This window comes from Fukomys damarensis, unplaced genomic scaffold, assembly GCF_012274545.1.
Source record: "Fukomys damarensis isolate Sample0158 unplaced genomic scaffold, DMR_v1.0_HiC HiC_scaffold_37, whole genome shotgun sequence".
Classification (NCBI taxonomy): Eukaryota; Metazoa; Chordata; class Mammalia; order Rodentia; family Bathyergidae; genus Fukomys; species Fukomys damarensis.
In genome coordinates, this window is record NW_022900949.1 from 18,691,498 (window position 1) to 18,705,199 (window position 13,702).

The 13,702-nt window shown below is 44.1% G+C and overlaps 1 long non-coding RNA gene across 1 annotated transcript in view; it reads right to left on the minus strand.

Annotated features, from left to right (window-relative positions):
* LOC104855731 overlaps positions 1 to 13,702 on the minus strand; it is a 74,863-nt gene that overhangs the window by 44,047 nt on the left and 17,114 nt on the right. The gene's annotated exons all lie outside the window — the stretch shown is intronic.

A 13,702-nucleotide genomic window follows, 5' to 3' on the forward strand; every position in this document is an offset into this window, starting at 1 on the left:
GAAAAAAAAAAAAAAAAAAAAAAAAAAAAATCCAATTTAAAGGAGAAAGGGTTTATTTTGGCTTATGGTTTTCAGAAGTTCAGTCCATGGTCGACTGATTTCAAGGCATAAACAGCACGGTGGAAGGACATGACAGAAGAGAGCTGCTCACAGCATGGCAGCCAGAAAGCAGAGAGAGAAGCACCTGGGGACAGTAAATACCCTTCCTGTGACCCACTCTAACCAGCCCCTTAGTTTCTCACAGCACGTTTGGCCATAAATCCACCCATGGATTAGCCCACGAACCAGGTACTTTCCCAAAGCCCCACCTATAAACATGAGGCCTTGTGGGACATTGCAGATCTACATCATGATAGCTCCTGTGCCCTCTCAAAGGGTCACCTATCAAAACTGCAATTATTCCTCACAACCGAATCCTCCACGAAGCTGGCCTCTCCTCTGAGCTGGCCCCACCTGGCTCTGGATGACTCTAGACCCCAGGGGCACATGCTGTCCCAGGTCTGATGCAGCGATTGTACGAGACACCGGCCCCTCCAAGAGTTGACATCAGCTTCTAGTGTAGGAGGAGAGGGAAATGCTAGCCTTGGTGTGAAGGATTCTGTGTGATATTTTTCCATTGGAAAAAAGGAATTAAATGCATGCCTACTGTATTTAATCTTAGATGATGTATTTTTGAGTTAAATTATACAATGAATCAAAGACAGCTGGCCAGAAAAATGGTTTGTTTCTGTGGAAAAAGTGGCACCTACTGATGAAGGCAGACTCTAGATTTGAAGTTCCTTAGTGAGTCACTTATTTTGTGAATTGGGCAAATTACTCGACCTGTTTGTGATTCAGGTTTTCATGCATAACATGAGAAAATAATTGAATTCATCTTCCACACTCGGCCAACGGGGTCACTGTAAAACACGAATCCATTCTTCACAAGACATGAATGTTCCTTCCTGACTGGGCCTCTGCCTCCATCCCAGCCTATTTCCTGCCCCTCTTCATGCTTAGTCACACCAAACTCTATGGCTTCCCAACTATTTATTCATTCATCATATACAGGTCTGATAACAGTGTGCACAGGCACTCAGCAGACCTGGTTCGGGTTACATCGTTGCACAGACTCTTGGCCCACGTGAAACACTACTCTTTTGACACAAGATTAAAGATCGCAAGAGCAAATCAGCAAAGAAAGACGCGGCATGTCACGTGGGAAGGAGCGCCGTGAAGACAAATACAGAACAGGAGGAGTAGAGCCCGGTGAGATGGGGCCGTTTGCGACTGTGGATTGTGCGACGGGTTTACTGCCAAAGCCTCCTGGATACGGTTAAATTCCAGCAGAGGCTGACGCAAGTAGGAGGGGAGACCTGCCGACGTCTAGGAGGAGAGTTCTGGGGCAGAGGGCAGGGCCTACTGGAGGTCCCCGCACCCAGACCCCAGGTGTCTTTGCATGGCTGCTCTGAGTTTCCCGGGGCAAGTTTTGTGTTCTGTTTTCTTTTTGTCCCAGCCTGTAGCTCGCGTCCTGTGCACAGGGGGTATCCAATGGATGGATATCTGCTCAGTGAATGAGTGCCCGCTTCCACGGTGACCAAATGTGCCATTCTACCTACGGCGCGGTGCCCTTCCCGCCTGTCTATGACAGCGTACGTCAGCCTTTTGAAGCAGCTCAGGCACCATTCCATCTACAAACTAGCTCCCGTGGAACTCAGAACCCCAAGACAGACATGGGAATCAGTCTTTGCTAAGATTCCCCCGCCGGCTCCAATGCCTCACCTCCTGTAAACCTCCGGGAGGAAAGAGCGGAAACAGTTCTCAGAACTTCTCCATCTCAGAGTGGAGAGGGGGTCTTCAGCGCACGCTTGGACTCTTTCCCCTGGAGGGGGAACCATTTACTCTGCCAGGCTATTTCAGCTCACGGTGGCTCTTTGGCCAACATCAGTTAATGCCAGCTGAACGTAAGAGGGTCGAGTTTGTGCTTCTCCTCTCCCAGGTGGTAGCCCACTAGGATTAAACGTGTGGCCAGGAAAGATGTCTTTGTAAAGCAATGGTGTTAAAACAGGTGAATAGTCCTCCTTCATTTCTGTCCCTTGACCCAGAATCTGTGCAGTATGGCTTAGTTTCCCTTGAATCTAAGAGAGCCTTGGCTTGGGATAATTTGAGTAGGTCTTTGTTTCTTCTGAAAATGTGAAGTGTGCTTCCGGAGCACCACGTGTAGAACTTGAAGCTTAGTGTTTTTCATAGTGAGGCTTGAGGACTGCTGGCACCCACATCAGCAGGAATTCCATAGAATGCGGACTCCTGGGCCCTGTCCCCCAAGGACAAATAAACACCTTTGGGTGAAGTCTGAGAATGTGAGTTTGAAGCAGCTTTGACTTACTCCTGTAGCCCCGAGGCGATTTTCGCAGAGGCCCCTGCTCAGTTAATTACCTCTATTTTTAATTATGCAGGCGGGTGGCATCTGGAAGAGAGTCCATCTTCCTGAAAGACCAAGAAACCTGAGTGCAACAAATGCTCCTGCTCTGAAACGCCTGTGCAGGGCCCACTGCAGGTAGCAGCCCAGGCAGGGACTCTCAGCGATCAATACCGGAATCGAGCTCCTCCTGTTCCCGTAATTTGCCATTTTAATAGTCAATAGTCTTGTTAACCCAGAGTTTCACAGAAGACGCAGCATCTGTGGTGCATGGCTTGGCTTCACTGCGATTCGATTTGTGTTTGACTCAGGGAAGACCTGCAAGTTTCCCCGAGAAGGCTTCAGAGATCAATACAGCCAAAGCAGCCGGAGTCCATAACATGGCCTTTAAAAGGCCAGCTTGACAGCACAGACAACAGCGCAGTGAGGACCCCAAAGCCAGTCCTTCCCGGCCAGCAGGGAGGAAGACAGCCTTGGCTTCAGGGAAGTGGAAGAGGGATTTCCTAACACATAAACCACCTGTGAATTCGCGTGATTGCAGTTTACAAGATTTCAGAAAGTGGCCGCAGATTGGCTGCCTGGGAGGCTCCCAGGGTCCCAGTTGCTTCTGTGTAGGGACTGGGAAACACAGCACCAACCCAGGCACTGCCTGCTGGTCACCGAGGTCAGGGGCTGGAGTATCAGGCATGAGAAGGATGCTGCGTCCCTGGCAACCTGGGCGTGCAGGTGAGACATTTAGATGTTTTGGAGGCCAGGCCTTGAGTAGATTCTTGCTGCATGCATGCTGATCTGACACGAGACAGGGCTCCTTCTCAGCCAGCCAGCTGCTGTCTGTTTTTCATGGACTGTTTGTCAGGCTCCATCCTGTGATAGACAGAGCCTCACAATGTCTGGTGAAACCAAATGGGATAGAACCAATGGCTGGTAAAATCCAGGTGTTTCTAGAGTTTCACTATATCCCCTTCAGAGGGAAGGAAGCTTGAGATCAGTGGGTTGTCCATAAAAAGGTGGGACGCTGGATCAGAAAGCCTCATCAGTCTAAAACTTAACACAATCTGAGCCATTGAAATAGACTTAAAATTTACCCACAGAAGGTGTAAAGAGCATGTAGGAGTAGACTAGTACAATCTTTACCGGTAATTTACACTGTGTGATTAGTATACCTCATCCTTTAGCGTAAAACACATCCACAGACAGATGGCTGTCCAGTAAGTACACTCAACAATTGGCCTAGTGCTCCTCAAGATTGTGCCTGCTTGCTTAATTGCTCCAATTGTTTTTACCCATTATGTCATAACTGAGAGTGACAACCGATTCAGTTCATGCTGAAAACATTCACACTGGGCTGCTTGCCTGTTGGTTATTGCCGGCAAATGTAATCAGCATTATATGTGGATGTCAAGGGTCCAGAACCACAGATCCGCAATGGCTTTAATCCTAATGCAGTATGAGGAACGCATAGACATAAACTCAAATAGAAGATTAAAAAACAACACTTTCATCAAGAGGCATTGCATTTATACTAACAGAATTGCAGAAATAAAGCAAGCTAAAAAATAATTTCTTCATAAGTCAAAGCATCTATATTAACAGTTAACAAAAGTGGAACTGTAAAACACAAAACGAGGTCTGACTCTAGCTCTTCCTTCAGGCAGTCGCCCGATCTCAAGTCCCTTTCTTCTCTCTCCCAGGAGTTAATGCAGCAGAGCTGGCACTGGGCACAGGAAGAAAAGGAGGCAAACTGGAAGGGCAGAGCTCAGTGGCCTGAACACAGGACATGGCATCCGCTCACGGATGCCAGACGCTTCTCGCTGTGGAATAATCAAGGTGAGTCACAGGACACAGAGAGGATGCCACACTGCGGGGCAGAAGCACACAGCCCACGGGGCAAGAAGGCGTTTCCATGGGAAATTAGCTTTCCAAATGGGCAGAATACAAAGTACTCTTTGAAGAAGGGCTATGGAAGACTAACATAACCCAGAGTTAAAGGATGCTCTCCTTCCCGGAAGGACAGAAACGAGTGTGTAATACTGTTATTTAGGTGAAACGGCAACTCTTACTTTCATGTAAATTAGGATTATGTGTAATTTAGGGTTAACATGAGGGGATTCATATTTAAAAAAGAAAAAAGTACCCAAAGGAAATCTATGGTAGGTGAACTAGAGTAAAAATGAAAGAAGACATTTGGAAATGGGCAGAAATTATATCGACCATATATTGACAACTGTAGGTGAAAAGTACATGCAAGTGCTCATTTTGGTCTTCTTCCCTTCTCTGTTAAGTAGTTGTGCTCTTTAGAAAACAACTAGTTCATCGTGATCATTGTGCCTTCAAGCCCTCTGCCACCGTGACATATACGTGAGATAAGCAGGATAGAGGAGGAGAGCTTTCTGTGGGCTCACGATTTCAGAGGATTCAGTTGGTGGTCAGCTGGCTCCACTGTTTTTAGGCCTGTGGCAACCAGACATCAACTCTCTAAGATATCTGCAGCCATGCTCTGTGCCCAGCAATGTGGCTTCTCCTTGATGCCTTGCTTGAGGAATTTGATAAAATAAGGAATCCTCTTACTTTGCCACGTACTGTCTCCAGGCGAGGCAGAGATTCTTAAGTATCGTTTTATATATATTTGAACACAAGTACGATTTTGTGAATCTAAAAAGCAACACACAGGTGCATTACATAGAGTATGAGGTAGAAATAAGAGTGGCAGATGTCCTATGTAGTTAAAAGGAAACAAAGGTGACCTCCTAGGATAACCTTGTGAATTGATCTAAAAAAATCTGTTCGGTGACCCAGGCAAACTGTTTAGTTAGTCACTGAGCCTGAAATACCTAGGTGCCCTATAACCCCCAGATTTCTATAGTGTGGAGGTGCTCGCTTCCCGTATTTCTTGGATTCCCAAGCACCAGAGTTCTTTCTGCCTTGTACACATAATATAGGAACAGCTGTCTGTACCCCATCAGAAGTTCTCCCGCAGTTGCATACCATACTAGGAAAACATTTAAATCCTAACTAGGTGGTGATGCTCATGGAAAAAAAAAGAGAATTTGTGGTGCTGAAATACATAACCATAGTCAAAGAAATTTCTTCATTATTTTCTAAAGGTGAATCTCTAGTTTTGAAGTTAAAAATAGCACTGAGATGCTTCAATATCAAGAACAAGAAATGACAGGTCTCAGCAGCTAGAGAAGTACCCTTCCCCTGCCCGTGTGACATGTCCTGTCCTTCATAAGGCTGGCGATTTCAGAGTTGGTCCTGAGATTTTCTGAAGATTGGAATTTCTTCACTGAGCCAGAATCCATCACTCACATGGGGACTACAACACATGGGTAATGTACAGACTTGTAAAGATTCTTTTAGCAATTTTTCTGTGAACAAAAAAGACCTAAATAGATAATTCACATGAAAAGGACAAAAAAGACTTCTACAAGATGAAAATCACTGTGCTGGTAATCACAGGAGTGCAGACTGTCCTTCTCTCATCAAATTGACAGGTTATTAAGACAATTTGAAATCTTGGTGAGCATGCCACGAAACAGGCCTTCCTAGTGACTGGAGGGAAGAAAAAAAATCCTTTGATCTAGTAGCTCTAGTGCCATTAAATTGTTGCAGTGCAGTAATTATAGATCTGTACTATAATTTATATACAATGATATATACCATAGTTTGATCTACAAGAGGGGAAAATAGTAAGACGCTAAATACTTAAGAATGGGATTAAAATGTGAAAAGTTTTCAGATGAAAATAGAAAGCAAATTGTAGTAAACCATATATTGGAACACTATGCCAACATTCAAAAATGCTTTTATTAATATTTATGGATGTTGGCAAATATACTCTACATAATTCTAGATAATTCCAGAGGAAAAGTCAGGTCATGAAAGAGTGTCTTGCCAGGGATATTGCTCAGTGGTACAGCCCCTGCCTGGCAAGTATGAGGCCCTGAGTTTAATTCCTGATACCAGGAAAAAAAAAACTGTCTTTTTTGTTTCGTTCAATGTTTTTGTTTTAGTATACACATATATACTCCTATGTGCATACACCTGCAGAAAAACTGGAGCAAAATGTAGCACAGAATCATAGAAGTTATCTCTGGTGAGGTTACAAATTATTTTGTACTTCTGACTACTTATAATACTTTTTCAATATCAGCTTCATATAATTAGAAACAATAAATATCATTAAAATGTCTTTCTAACCAGAAACAAAATATATACAAATATTTTTAGAGGAGCTCAAACAGGGAGCTGTAACTCCCCAGGCCCTACATTTGTGACCCTTTTTTGAGGATAATAGTGAAATGGTGCTCGTGATCTTCTCTTCCCCAGAATGAACAGAAATACTGTTATCTACATCAGACTGTCAGAACATGAGAGTAAGAGGGAAGACATTGCAGCTGGCATTGAATTAGCTAAGAAGTATGCTTTTCAATCCCTGAAGCTTTATGAAAAGCTAATACGGGCCATGTATTATAAGTCATGTAATCCCACTACTCTGGGAGGCTGAGGCAGGAGGATCACAAGTTGAAGTCCAACCTGGGCAATTTAGTAACTGTGTAAGACCCTGTCTCAAAACAAAAAGTAAAAAAGGGCAGGAGACGTAGCTCGGTGTGAAGGTTCTAAATTCAATCCCCAGTCCCTCCTCCCCCAGCTGACTCCATTCAGAGAAGTCAGTGAGTGTTCATGGAGACTCCTTTAGATGACCTGTAACCGGAACCTGGGGCCCAGGAAGCTGAGCAGGGTCCTCTTGTTTCTGTGATACACTGATACACGCAGATGACTTTAAAAATACTCAATTAGAATTCACTAATGAAAAACTATGTTCATTCACCATATAATTGTTTCTTCTAATACATGAATTCACGAGACTACCCACAGAAGCCGCCACAGAAGGGCTGTGCTTACATGAGATGGTGGGGTGGGTCTCATTAGAACTGACACAAGAACCAGGCCATCCTGCCTTTCTCGTCACGAGAGCAGGGTATCTGGCGGTCTGCGAATCAGCTGTAGAGGTGCAGATTGACCTAGAGGCACCTGTTCCCCAACTCAGCCTCTCTCACAGATGAGGAGCCCTCTGCTGTGCAGAGCGCAGCTATAGGCACTTTTAAAACTAAAACAAAGCAAAATACTGACAAAAACTCTATGTAATTTAATACATTCAGTTGGCAATGATAGTCTTACTATTGCACCCAAATTACTCAGGACATCGCCGCCTCCTTACTGTGACCTCGGTAAGACTGATCTTTGTTGCTCTATTGGAGAAAATTCCAAAGAAAGAGTTGTGGGGGACAAAGCCACACACCATCTTATTACAAACACCTTTCCCCCATACCCTTCATGCCCATATTGCAAATGTCTTGTCCATGTCATTGAAAAATACTGTAAGAAATTGAATTATAGAGTCACCCAATTTAAGGGCTGTAAAAGATCTTAGCATTTCCGCTTTATTTTGCAAGTAACTGATATGAAAAAGTCACGTGGTGAGGAATGATTTTGCAATGGAATCAGAACTATTATTTTTCTAGTTAAAAAATGTTCAAGGGAAACAAGAAAATATGAATTAGAAAACTAGTCCATGAAAACATCTGGAGAACAAAATTTACCTCTCTGTGCTTGTACTGAAAAATACAGCAGATAAAATGTAAGATGAACAAAACCAATAAATTACACATGTAATTAGACTAGCAGAATATAAAAATAGAAGAGGAAACATTTCCATTTTTTCCTTTAGAACACATCTGAAAGTCCCGATGTGAAGCCATGGGCATTAAGCCGTTTTTGTAAATTGCCTCTTCCCCCCCAAAACATTTTTAGCTCCAATCCTGCTGTCTCTCTTGTATTTGAAAACCAAATCAATCGCTGAAAACATCACACACCTAGATAAGCCCACGGCTTGATGAGGTTCTCAGCACAGCACGCCTTCCTCCTTGCCTTGCTGAACCTTTCCTTCCTAATCCTTTCCAATCTGAGTCTGCCGAGTTTATATTTCTAAGCAATTAATTTCTTGGCCGGGCTGAGCCAGCCCCAGGTGGGTGACTGACAGCGCCGGCGTCTGCAGCTGCTGATAGCGCCAGGCCGGGCCTTGTCATTCAGCAGCCACGGTGGCTGCACGCAGCCCTTAGGGCTCAGTGGGGAGGCTCTGAAGGGGCGAGGTTCCTGCAGCCAGCCACCCTCCCAGAAGCCCCCCTACCATCCCGCTCAGGCTGGAGGGAAGGATGGGGTGGGAGGGGGGGATTTTGTGACAATGGGATGGGGAGAGAGACCTTGCGATTTCTGCCTGTACTGTCCTGGGCTTCACACTCGACCAAAGGCAGTCAGGGGAGGGGGACCAGGATAAAGATTAAAATGTGTAAATAGATGCTGAGTACAGAGATGAGGGGCTGACACTTCCCCCTCTGCAGAGTGTAGCCCACAGTTCGTTTGCAGAGAAAGCCAAGGTAGGAGCTCTCAGGGAGGTGTAGGACTGACATGGCTTGAACTGGGGTATCCTGGGACCCAGGTGGGCAGAACAGAGGGCTTCAGGAGGATTTTAAATATTACCTTAGATTTTAATTAGCAAAGAGTTCAGATTTTGGTAAATGGCTGAGGTAGCAATATTTGGGGGAAATATCTGAAGCCTCAGAAAGAAGTTTGTCCCTTCCTCATCTTGTTATTGTGTTACTGGTTGTTCCTTTGGGGACAGCTTACTATCATCTGGATGGACCCCCCCCCAAATAAGCAGTGTACTTAAGGTCAGCTCTGCTACTTTGACGAACCAAATGGATTTTTAAAGAGCGATCTTTAATGTGTTCGTTGGACTTTCCTTTTTTTCCCCTTGCCCCTTGTCTTCCTGAAAGTCCCTTGCACAAAGACAGGCACATTCAGTTCTGTTTTGAAACCAAGCTTGCAGTACCTTGGACAGCTCACTTCCCCCCCACTTGGAGCACACATCCATCCCCCTGTCCCTTGGTGCTTTTCCATCTACTTGGAAAGAAGACAATCTATATGGAGATCAGAAAATCCCTAATGGGTAAGGAATTCAAATGCACATTTGCTAATAATCATATAAAATGACTTGCCAACCCTTTCACAGCTGATGTTTAGAAGGTGAATACACTTCAATATATCTTTCTTTTCTCTACATTAGGCTCAGAATTAACATCATCGACTGGAAAGAATCAGGGATAATGTAAACTTAATAAACAATTATCTCTCTGTCTAAACATTAATAGTCTTTAAGTGGTGGCAAACAGATTCAATATTCAATCAGCCACATTCACAGTGAGGAGTGGAACAGTGGGGCAGGTATTTTGGGTAATATGGCACTAAATAACTAAATTTACCATGGCTTATGTGTGTGGTAGACATACATTTTCAGGGTCCTCATAACTGACAAGACAAGTGTATGGAGACGTAACTTAATTTGGTTCTTTATTCTCCATGCCTAATTCCACACTTAACAGAAAAATCTAACTTAGTAATTTCTGAAATATTCTTTTCCTTATGCAACTGGACAACTTCTCTGTCAGTCTATCCATATATTTTACTTTATTCTCTATTCTGCGTTCCAATCCAAAGTCTAATTCTACACTTCTGAAATTCAGTCCGATGAAGGTTTTTGCCCCTTCTCCACCCTTTCTTGGAAGGTACAGAGAGCAGCCCCCTAATTTTCAGAGTGTTTATCTGTCAGTGCCTGGGCACTACCCATTGTCTCATGTCTTTCACGGTGGATGGCAATTGTTTTCTCTTAGACTCTGCTCCAGCTTCAGTTCCGAGCCTATGAGAAGCCCATGGCTGTCAGCAGACACACGCTAATACTTACATCTCTGGGGTATGTCAACTACCAGAGAAGGCACCCAGCGAGCACTACTTCTCACTAGTTCCCTCTACATGTAAGGCAATGTCCCTTGTCTCCTGCCCCACAGCAATTCAAGGGCATTGGAGCAAAGAGAGAATTTTCTTTTCTTAATGTCTTATCCTCCCAAATCCACTTATAAGAGAAAAAGTCTGAAACAATCTTTATAATCATGGATGTTCCTCAGTGTATTATCAGTCCATTTCGTATTGCTGTAACAAAATAACTAAAGCGGATATTTTATAAAGAAAAAGGTCACACTTACAGGCTGAAACTGCACCATTGGATGGTCTCTTCTATTTAGCCTCTGGCAAGGGCTTTCTGGCTACATTGCAACATGGCAGGAGAAAATGTAAGAGGAAGAGACTACCCAGAAAGATAAGAAACCTAAGAGACTCAGAGGCGATGCCAAGCTACTCAGAACAAACTCTTGTAGGAATGCATTGTGCTGGGAGGAATGGCACGAATCTTTTCCACGAATGACACTCGGTGACCCAACTACCTCGTGCCAGGCTGCGCCTCTGAAAAGTTCTCCCACCTCAACACCACCACACAGAGAGCCACCTTAAGCAGGTGGACCTTTGAAGAAACATCCTCAGTTTAGCCGCCCACGAAGGGAGAGTCCTCACTCAGGTCGGTCTCCTTACATCACAAAACATGCTGTGTTAATTAATGCAGACTGTTAAGGGTTTATGGTATGAGGGCTCATGCTACCATAAAATCTATTCACATTAGTGCAAATTATGTTATAATACATATGCTTTATCATATAAATTCAAGCAGAAGTAAAATGAAAACTTGCACAGTCCGTTTAGACATAAAATTGAAAGCTCCACTTTTGTAAAATTGGGTGGAAAGCAATCGTATGCGTCATCCCATGACTTTGAAGACGGTACATGTATGAGTTTCTCACTTCAGAAGGTGATGAGCTTGCTGAAGGGCTGCTACCAGACACGAAGCCTGGGGCAGTCAGGATGCAAAGCTACAGAAATGGAAGAGGAGTACAGACCCAGGGTGCTCCCCAGGCAGACGGTGCACGAACAAACCACACTGGAGAAGCTGAGACCCAGGCTCAGTCCAGAAATAAATGTTTTAAATAAATACGTAAATCAAATCTGACGTTTGAGAACCAGAGACTGGTGCTTCCAGCTGGTTGGGTAGGGCTGGTAATGTCACCTGAAACTGGCAACACAGGATTTCCTCTGGGCACAGGGGGGGCTCTTTTGGGCAGTGGCCACGCAGCGATGGCCTGGAGTCATCAGGCCAACTGAGGCTTCTGTACTCCCCTTGCTGTTTGTGTGACCCCAGGGTTGGAAGCAGGGAGTGAGACCTGGGCCATGAACACAACTGCAGAGTTTCCTACAGAGCCAAAGACTTAGTTTCAGTTTTTGCCTTTTTCATTCTTGATTCTCTTTTCTAAAATCCTAAATATATAGGAGCACAGAAAAGGATTCTCAACTGATTATCTATTGTTTTAGCTAGGATTGCTACACCGAATTGCCAGACTAGGTGGCTTAGACAACAGGCTTTTCTTTCTCTCAGTTCTGGAGGCTGGGAAGCAAGACCAAGGGGCTGCAGGTTTGGTTCCAGTAAGGATCTACCTCCTGGCCGTGTCTCCCCATGGAGGCCAAAGAACAAACTTCTTGTGTCTCTAAGGCTCCAAATCCCTCTTGTGTGGGCTTTGCTTTTATGAATGGACCACCTGCCCAAGACTCTCCCTCTGAACGTCGTCCATTTGGAGTATTTGCACATCAGAATTTCGGAGGGACGCGGACCGCTGTTGACTGACTGACTAAGCAAATGCACAAGTACAAGCTGTCGAACTTTGCATGTCTCTCGAGTCCCTCACTGCCTCCCTCTCTTTGTTGTTCTTTCTGCTTCCTGGATTATAGCGTAGTCTGCCCCAAGTAGCTGCCTTGAAGCAGCTGTTGGTTTTCGGCCAAGCCTGCATCTATAACTGTATCCACCAGTTTCCCAATTAAGTTCACCAAGATGACAAGAAGTATGTGTGTTGAAGTAATAATCACCAGGAGAGTGTAGTTGTTTTCTTTTCTCTTACATCTTCATTAATTTAATGAGTTAAGAACTGATCATTTTCACCCTAGCTTGCCATCAAATGTGTCATGTAACCGGTTCCGTGGCTGGCTGTACTTTCCAGGACCCCAGGCCAATCCTGGCACTATCGCCCATGGCTCAACGATGGCAGGAATGTCAGGGTGTGCAGCTGAGGACGCCTCCCTGCTGAGTCTGTCACTAGAGACCTGTAGCATGGTCTGCCAGAGCTGGCTCGAGCTGCCTAGTGAGACCGGACTGTGCACATTTTCCCCACAAGTTCAGAATGCGCTGATACACTGCTAGGTTAGAAATTACCTGTGGTGAAAGTTTTTATGCCACAGAATTGCCAAATACTGCTTCTTATGGTTTGCATTGCTTTCCTGTCTCCTAGACCCTACTGTTAAATCTTGACCAGCATGCCCCTGGATGCACGGAAGTACAACTTATCCAACTGGATTTTTGTGAAATGCCCTTAAATGCTGAATTTCCAAAATACAGCCAGGAAGCTGGTATTGGATGGAATATGGTATGGGAGGAAATGCAAAGTCAAATTTGGCTATACCAGTGTCCAAATGCCCATTAGCCTCTCCTTCATCCTTTCTGAGCCACAAGGGAAAAGGAAGTGATGCTTTGGTCGACCGAGAAAAATGTGCAAGATGAAACAACTTAAAAGTGAACTGGTTCATGAAAGACACAGTAATGGTGAGATTTCTTTCTGGACAAATGACAGCATGAGAGATATTAAACTAAGCTCAACTAACAAATATCGGTTAGAGATTTTTACTGGAGTCTTAGAAGGTACAAGGAAATGCAGGAGATACTACATGTCATTTTAATTATCTAGGATTCAAGAGTGATAGCAAATGTGGTTGAAATGTCCCAACCAGCTCTTTTGGTGGCTTTATACTAACTGGTTCTGTGACCTCAGCTACACGCGGACCTCTTTCTTCATCTATAAAATGAGACTTCTGGTCTCTGAGATTGCACTCCAGGTGTAATTTAGTTTAATGCTAAAAACTTAATAGGTTCCAAACATAAAAGAAATTATGATGATGATAATTATTCTTTTGTATTTGTGTGAGTTCCCTTCTCCCTAGATTGTTAACTTCTTTCAAACATGAGTAATATGTCTTTCGTCTTTATTTTTCCATTGCTGGACATATTTTGGATATTTAGTGAATGTCTGTTGACTGAATATATGAAAAATAAACAGCTCTCTCATAAATCAGAGAATAGGTATACCAGAAATTAGGTGCAGGCTCATGGAGAAACTGACATGTGCTCTTGCACTTTCCTATCTGATTTTTATAGGAACTTCACTGGCATAAAAATGTATGCTTGTTTCTGGTGAAAGTCAGAAGCAGGGACAAGCTGCTGAGGAAGGACGTTCTTTCGTGAACTTTTTTCATACCATA